Raw genomic sequence first — 19194 nt, 5'->3', positions numbered from 1 at the left:
GATTTTTTTTTATTTTTTATTTTCTGGTCTGGTATTGTCTGGTCTGGTATTGTATGATCTGGTATTGTCTGTTCTGGTCTGGTATTGTCTGGTCTGGTAGTGTCTGGTCTGGTATTGTCTGTTTTGGTATTTTCTGGTCTGGTATTGTATGGTCTGGTATTGTATGGTCTGGTATTGTCTGGTCTGGTATTGTCTGGTCTGTGCATGTTTGAGCACAGTGACCAGAGCTGTACTGACCAATTCCATGGTTAAACTGTATGGCTGTTCACAGTATACATATTCCTTGTGTACACACAGGAACTTGGAACTCAAACACACTTCTCAAAATAGGTTATTTAACATAGGTATAGCTGTGTGCTTCAAAGGCTTTTTCCAGAACTGTGTGAGCAAAATAATTGGCATGGCTGTTTTTCATAGTCCCATGGTGGCGTTGGCTCAATCTCCTTGTATCAGGCAATCCTTGGTCTCAACAACTGTGTGTGTGTGTACAGGGACAAGGGGTGGCGCTGGGAGTTATGTAATAAATGTCCCAGAACATTACTACTCTGTATTCTCTCGCTCTCTCTCTCTCTCCCACCCCCCCTCTCTCTCTCCCTCTCTCTCTCTCTCTCCCACCCCCCTCTCTCTCTCTCCCTCTCTCTCTCTCTCCCACCCACCCTCACTCTCTCTCTCCCCCCCTCTCTCTCTCTCTCTCTCTCCCCCTCTCTCTCTCTCCCTCTCTCTCTCTCTCTCCCACCCACCCTCACTCTCTCTCTCCCCCCCCTCTCTCTCTCTCTCCTCTCTCTCTCTCTCTCCCCCCCTCTCTCTCTCCCCCCTCTCTCTCTCTCCCTCTCTCTCTCTCTCTCCCACCCACCCTCACTCTCTCTCTCTCTCTCTCTCCCACCCCCCCTCTCTCTCTCTCCCACCCCCTCTCTCTCTCTCCCTCTCTCTCTCTCTCTCCCACCCACCCTCACCCCTCTCTCTCTCTCTCCCACCCCCCCCTCTCTCTCTCTCTCTCTCTCTCTCTCCCACCCACCCTCACTCTCTCTCTCTCTCTCTCTCTCTCTGCCTCACTCTCACTCTCTTGTCTCTTTTGACAGCGCAGTGAATCGCAGAAAGACAGTAGCTCAATGTCCTTTTGAGGGGAATCACACACTACTCTCCATGTATCTTGTTGTTTTGTTTGTGTTTTAAATACGAATACAACTGGTGTAAAATTTACTGTGAAATGCTTGCTTATGAGCCCTTCCCGACTAAGCAAATGTAAAAAATAATAATAAACAGTTTGAATAAAATAGATACACAAAGAGGAGTTAAATCCATACAAAATATCAGTACCAGATCAATGTGGAGCTACATACAGGGTATACCAGTACCAGATCAATATGGCGCTACTGTGCATACAGGGAATACCAGTACCAGATACAGTGCCTTGCGAAAGTATTCGGCCCCCTTGAATTTGCGACCTTTTGCCACATTTCAGGCTTCAAACATAAAGATATAAAACTGTATATTTTGTGAAGAATCAACAACAAGTGGGACACAATCATGAAGTGGAACGACATTTATTGGATATTTCAAACTTTTTTAACAAATCAAAAACTGAAAAATTGGGCGTGCAAAATTATTCAGCCCCTTTACTTTCAGTGCAGCAAACTCTCTCCAGAAGTTCAGTGAGGATCTCTGAATGATCCAATGTTGACCTAAATGACTAATGATGATAAATACAATCCACCTGTGTGTAATCAAGTCTCCGTATAAATGCACCTGCACTGTGATAGTCTCAGAGGTCCGTTAAAAGCGCAGAGAGCATCATGAAGAACAAGGAACACACCAGGCAGGTCCGAGATACTGTTGTGAAGAAGTTTAAAGCCGGATTTGGATACAAAAAGATTTCCCAAGCTTTAAACATCCCAAGGAGCACTGTGCAAGCGATAATATTGAAATGGAAGGAGTATCAGACCACTGCAAATCTACTAAGACCTGGCCGTCCCTCTAAACTTTCAGCTCATACAAGGAGATGACTGATCAGAGATGCAGCCAAGAGGCCCATGATCACTCTGGATGAACTGCAGAGATCTACAGCTGAGGTGGGACACTCTGTCCATAGGACAGCAATCAGTCGTATATTGCACAAATCTGGCCTTTATGGAAGAGTGGCAAGAAGAAAGCCATTTCTTAAAGATATCCATAAAAGTGTTGTTTAAAGTTTGCCACAAGCCACCTGGGAGACACACCAAACATGTGGAAGAAGGTGCTCTGGTCAGATGAAACCAAAATTGAACTTTTTGGCAACAATGCAAAACGTTATGTTTGGCGTAAAAGCAACACAGCTCATCACCCTGAACACACCATCCCCACTGTCAAACATGGTGGTGGCAGCATCATGGTTTGGGCCTGCTTTTCTTCAGCAGGGACAAGGAAGATGGTTAAAATTGATGGGAAAATGGATGGAGCCAAATACAGGACCATTCTGGAAGAAAACCTGATGGAGTCTGCAAAAGACCTGAGACTGGGACGGAGATTTGTCTTCCAACAAGACAATGATCCAAAACATAAAGCAAAATCTACAATGGAATGGTTCAAAAATAAACATATCCAGGTGTTAGAATGGCCAAGTCAAAGTCCAGACCTGAATCCAATCGAGAATCTGTGGAAAGAACTGAAAACTGCTGTTCACAAATGCTCTCCATCCAACCTCACTGAGCTCGAGCTGTTTTGCAAGGAGGAATGGGAAAAAATGTCAGTCTCTCGATGTGCAAAACTGATAGAGACATACCCCAAGCGACTTCCAGCTGTAATCGCAGCAAAAGGTGGCGCTACAAAGTATTAACTTAAGGGGGCTGAATAATTTTGCACGCCCAATTCTTCCGTTTTTGATTTGTTAAAAAAGTTTGAAATATCTAATAAATGTCATTCCACTTCATGATTGTGTCCCACTTGTTGTTGATTCTTCACAAAATATACAGTTTTATATCTCTATGTTTGAAGCCTGAAATGTGGCAAAAGGTCGCAAAGTTCAAGGGGGCCGAATACTTTCGCAAGGCACTGTAAATGTTTACATACGCTCAATTAGTATCTGGTAGCATTGCCTTTAAATTGTTTAACTTGGGTCAAACATTTTGGGTAGCCTTCCACAAGCTTCCCACAATAAGTTGGGTGAATTTTGGCCCATTCATCCTGACAGAACTGGTGTAACTGAGTCAGGTTTGTAGGCCTCCTTACTCGCACACGATTTTTCACTTCTGCCCTCAAATTTCCTATGGGATTGGGGTCAGGGCTTTGTAATGGTCACTCCAATACCTTGACTTTGTTGTCCTTAAGCCATTTTGCCACAACTTTGGAAGTATGCTTAGGGTGAAAAGACTCATTTGCAACCAAGCTTTAACTTCCTGACTGATGTCTTGAGATGTTGCTTCAATATATCCACATAATTTTCCCTCCTCATGAAGCCATCTATTTTGTGAAGTGCACCAGTCCCTCCTGCAGCAAAGCACCCTCACAACATGATGCTGCCACCCCCGTGCTTCATGGTTGGGATGGTGTTCTTCGGCTTGCAAGCCACCCCCTTTTTCCTCCAAACATAACGATGGTCATTATGTCCAAACAGTTCTATTTTTGTTTCGTCAGACCAGGGGATATTTCTCCCAAAAGTACGATCTTTGTCCCCATGTGCAGTTACAAACCGCAGTCTGGCTTTTTTATGACGGTTTTGGAGCAGTGGCTTCTTCCTTGCTGATCAGCCTTTCACGTTATGTCGATAAAGGACTCGTTTTACTGTGGATATAGATACTTTTGTTCCTGTTTCCTCCAGCATCTTCAAAAGGTCCTTTGCTGTTGTTCTGGGATTGATTTGCACTTTTTGCACCAAAATACGTTAATCTCTAGAAGACAGAACGCGTCCCCTTCCTGAGCGGTATGACGTCTGCGTGGTCCCATGGTGTTTCTACTTGCGTACTATTGTTTGTACAGATGAACGTGGTACCTTCAGGCGTTTGGTAATTGCTCCCAAGGATGAACCAGACTTGTGGAGGTCTACAATATTTTTCTGAGGTCTTGGCTGATTTCTTTTGATTTTCCCATGATGTCAAGCAAAGAGGCACTGATTTTGAAGGTATGCCTTGAAATACATCCACAGGTACAGCTCCAATTGACTCAAATGATGTCAATTAGCCTATCAGAAGCTTCTAAAGCCATGACATAATTTTCTGGAATTTTCCAAGCTGTTAAAAGGCACAGTCAAACAACACACATTGTATGTACATTTCTCACCCACTGGAATTGTGATAGAGTGAATTATAAGTGAAATAATCTGTCTGTAAACAATAGTTGGAAAAATTACTTGTGTCATGCACACAGTAGATGTCCTGACCGACTTGCCAAAATTATAGTTTGTTAACAAGAAATTTGTGGAGTGGTTGAAAAATGAGATTTAATGACACAACCTAAGTATATGTAAACTTCCAACTTCAACTGTATGTACATGAAGGCAGGATAAAGTGACTAGGCATCAGGATAGATAATAATAAGGTATTTGAGGTAGATATGTACATGAAGGCAGGATAAAGTGACTAGGCATCAGGATAGATAATAATAAGGTATTTGAGGTAGATATGTACATGAAGGCAGGATAAAGTGACTAGGCATCAGGATAGATAATAATAAGGTATTTGAGGTAGATATGTACATGAAGGCAGGATAAAGTGACTAGGCATCAGGATAGATAATAATAAGGTATTTGAGGTAGATATGTACATGAAGGCAGGATAAAGTGACTAGGCATCAGGATAGATAATAATGAGGTATTTGAGGTAGATATGTACATGAAGGCAGGGTAACGTGACTAGGTATCAGGATAGATAATAATAAGGTATTTGAGGTAGATATGTACATGAAGGCAGGGTAACGTGACTAGGTATCAGGATAGATAATAATAAGGTATTTGAGGTAGATATGTACATGAAGGCAGGGTAAAGTGACTAGGTATCAGGATAGATAATAATGAGGTATTTGAGGTAGATATGTACATGAAGGCAGGGTAAATGACTAGGTATCAGGATAGATAATAATGAGGTATTTGAGGTAGATATGTACATGAAGGCAGGGTAACGTGACTAGGTATCAGGATAGATAATAATAAGGTATTTGAGGTAGATATGTACATGAAGGCAGGGTAACGTGACTAGGTATCAGGATAGATAATAATGAGGTATTTGAGGTAGATATGTACATGAAGGCAGGGTAAAGTGACTAGGTATCAGGATAGATAATAATAAGGTATTTGAGGTAGATATGTACATGAAGGCAGGATAAAGTGACTAGGCATCAGGATAGATAATAATAAGGTATTTGAGGTAGATATGTACATGAAGGCAGGGTAAAGTGACTAGGCATCAGGATAGATAATAATAAGGTATTTGCGGTAGATATGTACATGAAGGCAGGGTAACATGACTAGGTATCAGGATAGATAATAATGAGGTATTTGAGGTAGATATGTACATGAAGGCAGGGTAACATGACTAGGTATCAGGATAGATAATAATGAGGTATTTGAGGTAGATATGTACATGAAGGCAGGGTAACGTGACTAGGTATCAGGATAGATAATAATAAGGTATTTGAGGTAGATATGTACATGAAGGCAGGGTAACATGACTAGGTATCAGGATAGATAATAATGAGGTATTTGAGGTAGATATGTACATGAAGGCAGGGTAACATGACTAGGTATCAGGATAGATAATAATGAGGTATTTGAGGTAGATATGTACATGAAGGCAGGGTAACGTGACTAGGTATCAGGATAGATAATAATGAGGTATTTGAGGTAGATATGTACATGAAGGCAGGGTAACGTGACTAGGTATCAGGATAGATAATAATGAGGTATTTGAGGTAGATATGTACATGAAGGCAGGGTAACGTGACTAGGTATCAGGATAGATAATAATAAGAGTAAAATAAACAGAGTAGCAACAGCAAATGATCAGTGTAAAAGTGTGTGAGTGTAATATGTAAGTATGTTTGTGTTGTGTCTGTATGCATTTGTGTGTGTGTGTGTGTGTGTGTGTGTGTGTGTGTGTGTGTGTGTGTGTGTGTGTGTGTGTGTGTGTGTGTGTGTGTGTGTGTGTGTGTGTGTGTGTGTGTGTGTGTAGTGTGTGTGAATGTGTGTTGTTTTTTTGTGGGAGTGTGAATGTAGTGTGTGTGAATGTGTGTTGGTTTTTTGTGGGAGTGTGAATGTGTGTGTGTGTGTGTGTGTGTGTGTGTGTGTGTGTGTGTGTGTGTGTGTGTGTGTGTGTGTGTGTGTGTGTGTGTGTGTGTGTGTGTGTGTGTGTGTGTGTGTGTAGTGTGTGTGAATGTGTGTTGTTTTTTTGTGGGAGTGTGAATGTAGTGTGTGTGAATGTGTGTTGGTTTTTTGTGGGAGTGTGAATGTAGTGTGTGTGAATGTGTGTGTGTGTGTGTTTTGTGGGAGTGTGAATGTAGTGTGTGTGAATGTGTGTGTGTGTGTGTGTTTTTTTGTGGGAGTGTGAATGTAGTGTGTGTGAATGTGTGTTGTTTTTTTGTGGGAGTGTGAATGTGTGTTGGTTTTTTGTGGGAGTGTGAATGTAGTGTGTGTGAATGTATGTTGGTATTTTGTGGGAGTGTGAATGTAGTGTGTGTGAATGTGTGTTGGTATTTTGTGGGAGTGTGAATGTAGTGTGTGTGAATGTGTGTTGGTATTTTGTGGGAGTGTGAATGTAGTGTGTGTGAATGTGTGTTGGTATTTTGTGGGAGTGTGAATGTAGTGTGTGTGAATGTGTGTTGGTATTTTGTGGGAGTGTGAATGTAGTGTGTGTGAATGTGTGTTGGTATTTTGTGGGAGTGTGAATGTAGTGTGTGTGAATGTGTGTTGGTATTTTGTGGGAGTGTGAATGTAGTGTGTGTGAATGTGTGTTGGTATTTTGTGGGAGTGTGAATGTAATGTGTGTGAATGTGTGTTGGTATTTTGTGGGAGTGTGAATGTAATGTGTGTGAATGTGTGTTGGTATTTTGTGGGAGTGTGAATGTAATGTGTGTGAATGTGTGTTGGTATTTTGTGGGAGTGTGAATGTAGTGTGTGTGAATGTGTATACAGTGGCAAAAAAAAAAGTAAACCCTTTGGAATTACCTGGATTTCTGCATAAATTTTACATCAAATTTGATCGGATCTTCATCTAAGTCACAACAATTGACAAACACAGTTTCCCCATGTTTTCCCATGTCATATAACTGGCATCCATCCAAGATGGAATAGTTCAGATTGTGTTAAATTTATAGCAACATTGCACTCACATCACAAAAACCAAGTCACATGTATCGGATGCATATGTTTGTTGTGGTACAAGCTATCGCTGGGGGAGCATGTGTCGCACCTTCTATGTCCTCATTCCACTTAGAAAGCACCTGAGAACCTGTTCCCACCAATAAGTTGGCAGTAAGTTGTATAAATCTATAATGAGTTTCGGAAAAACCTCATGGGGCAAGGGAAGTTATTTACACACATACCATATACAAACATACCATGAGTAATCTTTTTAATGAACTTATTTGAGAACAGATATTGATTGATTATTTTTCATTTTCACATTGAATATTTCGCTTAACAGTGCGTGTGTGTGTGTGTGTGTGTGTGTGTGTGTGTGTGTGTGTGTGTGTGTGTGTGTGTGTGTGTGTGTGTGTGTGTGTGTGTGTGTGTGTGTGTGTGTGTGTGTGTGTGTGTGTGTGTGTGTGTGTGTGTGTCCAGTGACACGCCATGGCAGGGTTATCAAATTTGGCCTTGGGTGGTTTTATTTGCCCCCCCCCCCCCAGTTTTCTGAGCAAATTCTTTTGTTGTTGTAAAAACACCAGGTAATCAGCACCAAGTGATTTTAATTTGAGAAATCCGTTCCCTAGTATTCCCACGCATAGTAGAGAGGCATGTGATTGTATACAAATGTAACAAGGTTTGTAATGATTATGTTTTAGTCTAATAACCACTTCCGGGGCCGACAGAGATGGCCGCCTCGCTTCGCGTTCCTAGAAAACTATGCAGTATTTCGTTTTTTTATGTATCATTATTTCTTACATTGTTACCCCAGGAAATCATTTTATTTTACATACAGCCAGGAGGAACTATTGGATATAAGAGCAACGTCCACTTACCAACATTATGACCAGGGATACAAATTTCCCAAAGCGCATCCTCTGTTTGGTCCACCACCCAGGACAGTGGATCGGATCCCAGCCAGCGACCCAAAACAACGGCGCCGCAGAAGGGGCAGACGGAGCGGCCTTCTGGTCAGGCTCCGTAGACGGGCACATCGCGCACCGCTCCCGAGTATACTACTCGCCAATGTCCAGTCTCTTGACAACAAGGTAGACAAAATCCGAGCAATGGTTGTCTTCCAGAGAGACATCAGAGATTGTAACTTTCTTTGTTTCACGGAAACATGGCTCACTCACGATAGGTTATCAGAGTCGGTACAACCACCTGGTTTCTTCACGCATCGGGCCGACAGAAACAAACATCTCTCTGGTAAGAAGAAGGGCGGGGGTGTATGCCTTATTATTAACGAGATGTGTTGTGATCATAACAACATACAGGAACTCAAGTCCTTTTGTTCACCTGACCTAGAATTCCTTACAATCAAATGCCGACCGTATTATCTACCAAGAGAATTCTCTTCGATTATAATCACAGTCGTGTGTATTCCCCCACAAGCAGACACCTTGACGTCCCTGAAAGAACTTCATTGGACTCTAAGTAAATTGGAAATCACATATCCTTAAGCTGCATTTATTGTAGCTGGGGATTTTAACAAGGCTAATCTGAAAACAAGGCTCCTAAATTTTATCAGCATATCGAATGCGCGACCCGGGCTGGTAAAACCCTGGATCATTGTTACTCTAACTTCCGCGACGCATACAAAGGCCTCCCTCGCCCTCCTTTTAGCAAATCTGACCACGACTCCATTTTGTTGCTCCCAGCCTATAGACAGAAACTAAAACAGGAAACGCCCGTGCTCAGGTCTGTTCAATGCTGGTCCGACCAATTGGATTCCACGCTTCAAAATTGCTTCGATCATGTGGATTGGGATATGTTCCGCATAGCGTCGGACAATAACATTGATGAATACGCTGATTTGGTGAGCGAGTTTATCGGTGATGTTGTACCCACAGCGACTATTAAAACATTCCCCAACCAGAAACCGTGGATTGATCGCAGCATTTGCGCAAAACAGAAGGCGCGAACCACTGCTTTTAATCAGGGCAAGGCGACTGGAAACATGACCGAATACAAACAGTGTAGCTATTCCCTTCGCAAGGCAATCAAACAAGCTAAGCGTCAGTATAGAGACAAAGTAGAGTCGCAATTCAACGGCTCAGACACGAGAGGTATGTGGCAGGGTCTACAGTCAATGAGAGACTACAAAAAGAAAACCAGCCCCGTCGCGGACCACAATGTCTTGCTCCCAGACAAACTAAACAACTTCTTTGCTCGCTTTGAGGACAATACAGTGCCACCGACACGGCCCGTTACCAAAACCTGCGGGCTCTCTTTCACTGCAGCCAACGTGAGTAAAACATTTAAATGTGTTAACCCTCGCAACGCTGCCGGCCCAGACGGCATCCCCAGCCGCGTCCTCAGAGCATGCGAAGACCTGCTGGCTGGTGTGTTTATGGACATATTCAATCAATCCTTATCACAGTCTGCTGTTCCCACATGCTTCAAAAGGGCCACCATTGTTCCTGTTCCCAAGAAAGCTAAGGTAACTGAGCTAAATGACTATCTCCCCGTAGCACTCACTTCTGTCATCATGAAGTGCTTTGAGAGACTAGTCAAGGATCATATCACCTCCACCCTACCTGACACCCTAGACCCACTCCAATTTGCTTACCGCCCCAATAGGTCCACAGACGACGCAATCACACTGCACACTGCCCTAACCCATCTGGACAAGAGGAATACCTATGTAAGAATGCTTTTCATCGACTACAGCTCAGTATTTAACACCATAGTACCCTCCATACTCGTCATTAAGTTCGAGACCCTGGATCTCGTCCCCGCCCTGTTCCGAGACTTCCTGACGGGCCGCCCTCAGGTGGTGAGGATAGGAAACAACATTTCCACCCCACTGATCCTCAACATTGGGGGCCAAAGGGTGCGTTCTCCGCCCTCTCCTGTACTCCCTGTTCACCCATGACTGCGTGGCCATACACGCCCCCAACTCAATCATCAAGTTTGCAGACGACACTACAGTGGTAGGCTTGATTACCAACAACAACGAGACGACCTACAGGGAGGAGGTGAGGGCCCTCGGAGTGTGGTGTCAGGAAAATAACCTCACACTCAATGTCAACAAAACAAAGGAGATGATCGTGGACTTCAGGTAACAGCAGAGGGAGCACTCCCCCTATCCACATCGATGGGACAGTAGTGGAGAAGGTGGAAAGTTTTAAGTTCCTCGGCATACACATCACGGACAAACTGAAATGGTCCACCCACACAGACAGCGTGGTGAAGAAGGCACAACCTCAGGAGGCTGAAGAAATTTGGCTTGTCACCAAAAACACTCACAAGCATTTACAGATGCAAAATCAAGAGCATTCTGTCGGGCTGTATCACCGCCTGGTACGGCAACTGTTCCGCCCACAACCGTAAGGCTCTCCAGAGGGTGGTTAGGTCTGCACAACGCATCATCGGGGGCAAACTACCTGCCCTCCAGGACACCTACACCACCCGATATCACAGGAAGGCCAAAAAGATCATCAAGGACAACAACCACCCGAGCCACTGCCTGTTCACCCCGCTGAAAGACAGAAAAACAGCTTCTGTCTCAAGGCCATGAGACTGTTAAACAGCCATCACTAACATTGAGTGGCTGCTGCCAACAGACTCAAATCTCTAGCCACTTTAATAATAAAAGATTGGATGTAATAAATGTATCACTAGCCACTATAAACAATGCCACTTTATATCATGTTTACATACCCTACATTACTCATCTCATATGTATATACTGTACTCTATACCATATACTGCATCTTGACTATGCCGTTCGGCCATTGCTCATCCATATATTAATTCCTTTACACTTGTGTGTATAAGGTAGTTGTTGTGAAATTGTTAGATTACTTGTTTGATATTACTGCATGGTCGGAACTAGAAGCACAAGCATTTTGCTACACTCACATTAATATCTGGTAACCACGTGTATGTGACAAATGAAATTTGATTTGATATTATATCTGTTTGTGATTCTTGCAGTCAATTTTCAACCAGATGATTTGTAATTATGTTCCAGCCCCCCGACCATCCGCTCAAGATAAATTGGCCCGCGGCTGAATCTAGTTGATGATCCCTGCTCTATGGGCTGTCTCTGATCTGCTGTAATCATCATCGTTGTGAGCTTGTTGCTCAGCTTTCCTTCCTGCCCTGTTCCTCTCACTAAACACACACACACACACACACACACACACACACACACACACACACACACACACACACACACACACACACACACACACACACACACACACACACACACACACACACACACACACACACACACACACACACACACACACACACACACTGACTCGCGATTAACCCAGTTCATTGCAGACTAGCAATGCAAATAGGAAAATGGCTCAACCATTTCCTCCACAATGACATTAGAGTTGAATTAGTATAAAAAATATAATATCCACACATGAATTGAATGGTCCCAAAGTTGAAAAGCATATTTTTAACCACCAAGACTATGCATGGGACAGTTGCTGCCTATTAGCCGTATCATGGGTGGTTTTCATAAACATCTGAAGGAAGCACCACAGTGGCAGTCTACTGGCTCCATTAGTATCCCACCATGCCTTCTGGCAGCCCAAGCCCACACAGGTAGAAGACACAGCAGGTGGCACGTTAGCATATTCATGATCCGCTCATGCATAATTCATTAGGTCTCCTGGTGGGAAATTGGCAGGTTAGTCACGTAATTGGTAGGGAGGAGATATCGAGACACACACACACAATGCACACACAACTTTATCTGTGTGTGTGTGTGTGACAGGCCCAGAGTGTATAGCAGCAGCCTGCCAAGCCTCATTCCACAGATTCCTCTGCAAGAAAAAAATAATCTGGGAGAGAAAGAGAGAGGGAGAGATGCAGCCAAGGACACGAGACAGGGAATGGAGCCAGCAAAAGAAAGGGGCCAGAGGGAGGCCTTGGTTTGAAAAAGTAGGAGAGTGGGAGAGTAGGAGAGTTAGAGAATTAGAGAGTAGGAGCACTAGCTTTTGTTTCAACTGACCAGGCTGTTGTTGTATTGGAATGTATTGACTTGCCTGGTTAAATCAACTCACCAGGCTGTTGTTGTGGTTAAATCATTCTTAGATCAAAATCATTTCTCATTTAGTACAAATGATTTAGATCAAAATACACAAAAACACACCTCTTAGCCTGAAAGCTTAGAGTACACACACCTCTTCAGAAACAATGTCTAAATGCGTAGCATGCCGTGTGTGGTGATTGCAGCAATTTCGAATGTCAGTAGCTTAAGACTTGGGGTGAGTTAGACCACCCTGGCTTTAAGACTTCTGGTGAGTTAGACTACCCTGGCTTTAAGACTTCGGGTGAGTTAGACTACCCTGGCTTTAAGACTTGGGGTGAGTTAGACCACCCTGGCTTTAAGACTTCTGGTGAGTTTAGACCACCCTGGCTTTAAGACTTTGGGTGAGTTAGACCACCCTGGCTTTAAGACTTCGGGTGAGTTAGACCACCCTGGATTTAAGACTTCTGGTGAGTTAGACCACCCTGGCTTTAAGACTTCGGGTGAGTTAGACCACCCTGGTTTTAAGACTTCGGGTGAGTTAGACTACCCTGGCTTTAAGACTTCGGGTGAGTTAGACCACCCTGGCTTTAAGACTTCGGGTGAGTTAGACCACCCTGGCTTTAAGACTTCGGGTGAGTTAGACCACCCTGGCTTTAAGACTTCTGGTGATTTAGACCACCCTGGCTTTAAGACGTCAGGTGAGTTAGACCACCCTGGCTTTAAGACTTCGGGTGAGTTAGACTACCCTGGCTTAAAGACTTCGGGTGAGTTAGACCACCCTGGCTTTAAGACTTGGGGTGAGTTAGACCACCCTGGCTTTAAGACTTGGGGTGAGTTAGACCACCCTGGCTTTAAGGCTTGGGGTGAGTTAGACCACCCTGGCTTTAAGACTTCGGGTGAGTTAGACCACCCTGGATTTAAGACTTGGGGTGAGTTAGACCACCCTGGCTTTAAGACTTGGGGTGAGTTAGACCACCCTGGCTTTAAGGCTTGGGGTGAGTTAGACCACCCTGGCTTTAAGACTTCGGGTGAGTTAGACCACCCTGGCTTTAAGACTTCGGGTGAGTTAGACAACCCTGGCTTTAAGACTTCGGGTGAGTTAGACCACCATGGCTTTAAGACTTCTGGTGAGTTAGACCACCCTGGCTTTAAGACTATAAGACTTCTTGTGTGTTAATGGTCCTTCTGTAGCTCAGTTGGTAGAGCATGGCGTTTTTAACGCCAGGGTAGTGGGTTAGATTCCCGGGACCACCCATACGTAGAATGTATGCACACATGACTGTAAGTCGCTTTGGATAAAAGCGTCTGCTAAATGGCATATATTATTATAGTTAGACCACCCTGCTACAGCTGAGTGAGAGAGAAGTGTTTGTGTGTCTGTCTGCCTCAGTAGGGTGAGAGAGACCGAGATTAGGAAACTGTTAGTGCTTTTTCATTAATGCTGATGTGTAAACAGCATTTCTATCTCATATTTTACTGTATGTTGATCAGGATTACAGATTGTATGTAATGCCCTCCCTCCCTCTTGCAGGTCTTGTTGATGGGTGCTTGCACATTTTAGCCTATTGCCCCATTTCCTTGCTTGCACTCCCCCTGCGGTGTGTGTGTGTGTGTGTGTGGGGGGGGGGGGGACTGCCAGTTTGCACGGCACAGAGAGCTGTCTGGTTTTCATGTTTCTGGGAAGGAAGCACTTACAAGTGAAGGAATAAATAATGTAGTTATTTTACCAGGCATGTTAATGCAGCTGTTATTATCTTTTTTGTCCAAGTACACTGAAGACAAAGACATAATTACAGAATTTATAAGTACTGCATAACTGCACTTACAATTGAACTTTAGGGTAATTGAGTTATTCCATAGTGTATTATTTGTTTTATTTAATAAAATAAAGCAGACCAACATACACATGAATATTCATTATGTAGTGGCATCTCTTTGTCCCTATTGGCTGTCACTCTAACCTGTGATCTGGCAGTGTCATAACCAGTGGAATGACATCAGCTGATTAGTCAGTGTCTCTTTGTCCTGTGGCATGTGGCTCCTTTGTCAGGATTTGGCCAGGGTTGTTCCGGATTTTGGTCACTAGATGCCCCCATTGTGCCTTTTGACCTTTTGTTTTCCCTTGATCCCCATTATTATTTGCACCTGTGCCTCGTTTCCCCTGATTGTATTTAAACCCTTTGTTTTCCTCAGTTCTTTGCTCTGTGTTTGTATGTTAGCACCCAGCCCTAGTACTCAGAACTCTTGTTGATCCCGGTGGACTCGCTTGTGGAATTCTGTTTTTTGTTCTTGTTTGTTTGTTTTTGAGTATCTTTTGAGGCTTTTTGTGCTTTACCTTCCACCTTGTGGATTTACCTTTTTTGTCTTGGAGGATTACCTTTGTTCTTGTGGAATTCCTTTTGAGGTTGTGGAGTTACATGTTTTCCTGAAGAACTTCACTTTTTACTTCATTAAATACACAGTCTCAAGTACTGCTGTGTCTGCCTCATCTTCTGGGTTCTGCCGACTATTCGTGGCTCAGTTGGCTCAGTTGGTTCAGTTGGTTAAGTGACTGTTTCTCACTCCGGAGACCCGGGTTCGTAACCGGGTCCTGACATCTTTATTAGAGAACACTGTGACCTACACTGGAACCTAGCCAGGGAATATTGATGTTGTATTATTTCACTGTTGTGTGTGTAGAATGGAACGGCTCTCACAGAGAAAATCAATAGGGGCTGCAACGAGGGAGGTGTGTGTGTGTGTGTGTGTGTGTGTGTGTGTGTGTGTGTGTGTGTGTGTGTGTGTGTGTCCACGCATATAAGTCCATGCGCATGTGTCCATAGGCACCCAAGCTCATGTCAATGTAAAGCATCATTCAATTGTGTCCGGGTGGGTGAGGTTTGGTGGGCAACCATGTGTTCTACCATTGGTAAATTGCCACTCAACCTGCATATTGATGACTGTAAGAACTCTCTCCCAGGCCAGCTGTTACGTGTGTGTGTGTTTGATTTTATTTATTAGGATCCTCATTAGCCAATGCCAATGGAGACAGCTAGTCTCCCTGGGCTCCGACACATAACGATAAAGACATTACTGAGAAAAGATACATTTAGAAACACTGGTCTATAGACACACACACACACACACACACACACACACACACACACACACACACACACACACACACACACACTGCATTCAGTTCAGTGATGTAGTGTAGTGACTTCTCTGAGTTCTCTCTATAGACCAGTGTTTTTCAATCCCTTATTGATCGTTTGAGAAACTAAAAACATAGCTGTTTTCTGATGCACAGACTGAATGAATGCATGAGGATGAGGCTTCCAGTGAGCCTCTGGAAACAGCTGTTTTGGGTGTGTAACTCCCTCCACCTTTCTCAGCATCGAAGAGGGGGGGTGGTGCCGGGGCCCCGGGAACTTTGGGAGTGGAAGAAGAAGGGATGAAGAAGATGAAAGGGTCGTCATGCCATTCACAGGGCAGAAAAGAGGAAGAGATGAAACGTGTGAGAATTTACATACACAAATAGGAAGGAAGTAGGACTCATGAAATGTGTATGTGTGTGTGTACCTCAGTAGGGTGTGTATGGCAATAAAAAAATATTTTTGCCCCTGTCTGAAAATAGGTGTTCTCAACCCCCCTAGGTTAAATTAAGCCCCCGGGAGTGGAGGGTGGAGAGAAAGGAAGACACACAGACACACACAGCACACTCTTGGCACACATGAAAACTAATCACAGAAACCAAGTTTTTATCTCAGAGCAACCTTATGGCAACCTCATTTGATTCGCTCCACTCACTCCTGTGAATCACAGGAGGTTGGTGGCACCTTAATTGGGGAGGACAGGCAATGGCTGGAGTGGAATTAGTGGAACGGTATCAAATATGGTTTCCATGTGTTTGATGCTTTTCCATTTTCTCGGTTCCAGACATTATTATGAGCCGTCCTCCCCTCAGCAGCCTCCACTGAATTGTGAATCTATTCTCTCAGAATGTGAGGAGTGGCTGTGTGCTTCCCTACCTTTCCCTGCTTTAGGTCTATATTAGCTGAGTCATTGGGGCTTCATGGGCTTCTCCCTGTCTGCTCTGTTGTTTAGTCTGGGAGTTTTCAGGTTGTGAGGGAGTGGAGGTTCCCTGGTGTTGCCCAGCTGCTCTGCGTCAGCCCTCATTCCTCCTCAGAGTCCAGAAACTACCCCTAGCAGACTCTTCCCCCCGAGGCACTTCAAGTAAGTCTGAAAGGAATTTGATTGCTATGGAGTAGGGACCAAGGAGTAGGGGCTAAGGAGTATAGGGCTAAAGAGTAGGGGCTAAGAAGTAGGAGCTAAGGAGTAGGAGCTAAGGAGTAGGGGCTAAGGGGTAGGGGTTAAGGAGTAGGGACTAAGGAGTAGGGACTAAGGGGTAGGGGCTAAGGAGTAGGGGCTAAGGAGTAGGGGCTAAGGAGTAGGGACTAAGGAGTAGGGGCTAAGGAGTAGGGACTAAGGGGTAGGGGCTAAGGAGTAGGAGCTAAGGAGTAGGAGCTAAGGAGTAGGGACTAAGGGGTAGGGGCTAAGGAGTAGGGACTAAGGAGTAGGGACTAAGGGGTAGGGACTAAGTGGTAGGGGTTAAGGAGTAGGGGCTAAGGAGTAGGAACTAAGGAGTAGGGACTAAGGGGTAGGGGTTAAGGAGTAGGAGCTAAGGAGTAGGGGCTAAGGAGTAGGGCCTATGGAGTAGGGACTAAGGAGTAGGGGCTAAGGGGTAGGGGCTAAGGGGTAGGAGCTAAGGAGTAGGGCCTATGGAGTAGGGACTAAGGAGTAGGGGCTAAGGAGTAGGGACTAAGGGGTAGGGTCTAAGGAGTAGGGGCTAAGGAGTAGGGGCTAAGGAGTAGGGGCTAAGGAGTAGGGACTAAGGGGTATAAGGGGTAGGGGCTAAGGAGTAGGGGTTAAGGAGTAGGGACTAAGGAGTAGGGACTAAGGAGTAGGGGCTAAGGAGTAGGGACTAAGGGGTAGGGGCTAAGGAGTAGGAGCTAAGGAGTAGGGACTAAGGGGTAGGGGTTAAGGAGTAGGAGCTAAGGAGTAGGGGCTAAGGGGTAGGGGCTAAGGAGTAGGGGCTAAGGAGTAGGGACTAAGGAGTAGGGACTATGGGGTAGGGGTTAAGGAGTAGGAGCTAAGGAGTAGGGGCTAAGGAGTAGGGACTAAGGGGTAGGGGTTAAGGAGTAGGAGCTAAGGAGTAGGGGCTAAGGGGTAGGGGCTAAGTAGTAGGGGCTAAGGGGTAGGGGCTAAGGAGTAGGGACTAAGGGGTAGGGGTTAAGGAGTAGGAGCTAAGGGGTAGGGGCTAAGGGGTAGGGGCTAAGGAGTAGGAGCTAAGGAGTAGGGACTAAGGGGTAGGGGCTAAGGAGTAGGAGCTAAGGAGTAGGGGCTAAGGAGTGGGGACTAAGGGGTAGGGACTAAGGGGTAGGAGCTAAGGAGTAGGAGCTAAGGAGTAGGGACTAAGGGGTAGGGACTAAGGGGTAGGGGCTAAGGAGTAGGGGCTAAGGAGTAGGGGCTAAGGAGTAGGAGCTAAGGAGTAGGGGCTAAGGGGTAGGGGCTACGTTTACGGACTAAGCAGCAGGGGCTAAGGAGTAGGGAGTAAGGAGTAGGGGCTACGGGGTAGGGACTAGAGGTCGATCGATTATGATTTTTCAACCCCGATACCGATTATTGGATGACCAAAAAAGCCGATACCGATTAATCGGACAATTTTTTTTGCAATGTATTTGTAATAATGACAATTACAACAATACTGAATGAACACTTATTTTAACTTAATATAATACATCAATAAAATCAATTTAGGCGCAAATAAATAATGGAATATGTTCAATTTGGTTTAAATAATGCAAAAACAAAGTGTTGGAGAAGAAAGTAAAAGTGCAATATGTGCCATGAAAGAAAGCTAACGTTTAAGTTCCTTGCTCAGAACATGAGAACATGAGTAGGGGCTAAGCAGTAGGGGCTAAGGAGTAGGGGCTGAGCTGTAGGGGCTATGGAGTAGGGGCTAAGCAGTAGGGGATATGGAGCAGGGGCAAAGGAGTAGGTGTTATGAGTTTTTAGTGGATGGGGCTTTTGTCTGAGCTCTGCTGGTTTCACTCAGTCACATTTCAAAGGTCAAAGGTGCACTGGTGAGGTGGTTAGCCAGCACCACTGTGTGTCCAGTCTGTCCCGTTGTCACTGGTGAGGTGGTCTGCCAGCACCACTGTGTGTCCAGTCTGTCCCATTGTCACTGGTGAGGTGGTCAGCCAGCACCACTGTGTGTCCAGTCTGTCCCGTTGTCACTGGTGAGGTGGTCAGCCAGCACCACTGTGTGTCCAGTCTGTCCCGTTGTCACTGGTGAGGTGGTCAGCCAGCACCACTGTGTGTCCAGTCTGTCCCGTTGTCACTGGTGAGGTGGTCAGCCAGCACCACTGTGTGTCCAGTCTGTCCCGTTGTCACTGGTGAGGTGGTATTGTATACAAGTGGGAATGTCCAGTCTCTGTGTGTGGTAATGTGCAGTGTGTGTTTTTTTGAGAATTCTACAGGTCGGCCTCCCTCTCTCGCTTCCCTCCTCTGTTCTCCCTCCCCTGTCCACTCTAATCACTTGACTGCATAAACACACACTCCCATTTACTTCTGAAGTGCCAAGCTATCAACTTTCTGTCTGCACTTCACTCTTTTTTACAGTTAGCCCATTGAAGCTACTTGAGGTATTTCATTTACTTGGTATTTTTCCTGGATGACTTGAAATTCAGTGAAGGAACCACTGTCGTATTCTAGATAGGAATACCTGTCTATGTTTGTGTTGTGTAACAAAAAGTGTTTGTTAAGCGTTGTCTAAGTGCTTGTTGCCATTGATAGAGGTTCCATCGTTGCCATGATGCCAGAATAGCAGCCTAAACTAGAG

The 19194-nt window shown here is 44.7% G+C and overlaps 1 protein-coding gene across 3 annotated transcripts in view; it reads left to right on the top strand.

The window, feature by feature from the left end:
• The window catches only part of fam102ab (family with sequence similarity 102 member Ab), an 82943-nt gene that overhangs the window by 16971 nt on the left and 46778 nt on the right, over positions 1–19194 (top strand). The window contains exon 1 of one of the 3 annotated variants that reach the window (XM_046290378.1): positions 16237–16526. The exons of the other annotated variants lie outside the window; for them this stretch is intronic. The gene's annotated coding sequence lies outside the window, so the exon portion shown is untranslated. Of the gene's footprint in view, positions 1–16236; positions 16527–19194 lie in introns of those variants that run through there. 3 annotated transcript variants of the gene reach the window in all.

This window comes from Oncorhynchus gorbuscha, linkage group LG11 (assembly GCF_021184085.1).
Source record: "Oncorhynchus gorbuscha isolate QuinsamMale2020 ecotype Even-year linkage group LG11, OgorEven_v1.0, whole genome shotgun sequence".
Lineage (NCBI taxonomy): Eukaryota > Metazoa > Chordata > Actinopteri > Salmoniformes > Salmonidae > Oncorhynchus > Oncorhynchus gorbuscha.
Note: the sequence above shows the minus strand (reverse complement) of the source record. Positions and strands in the feature narration are given on the sequence as shown.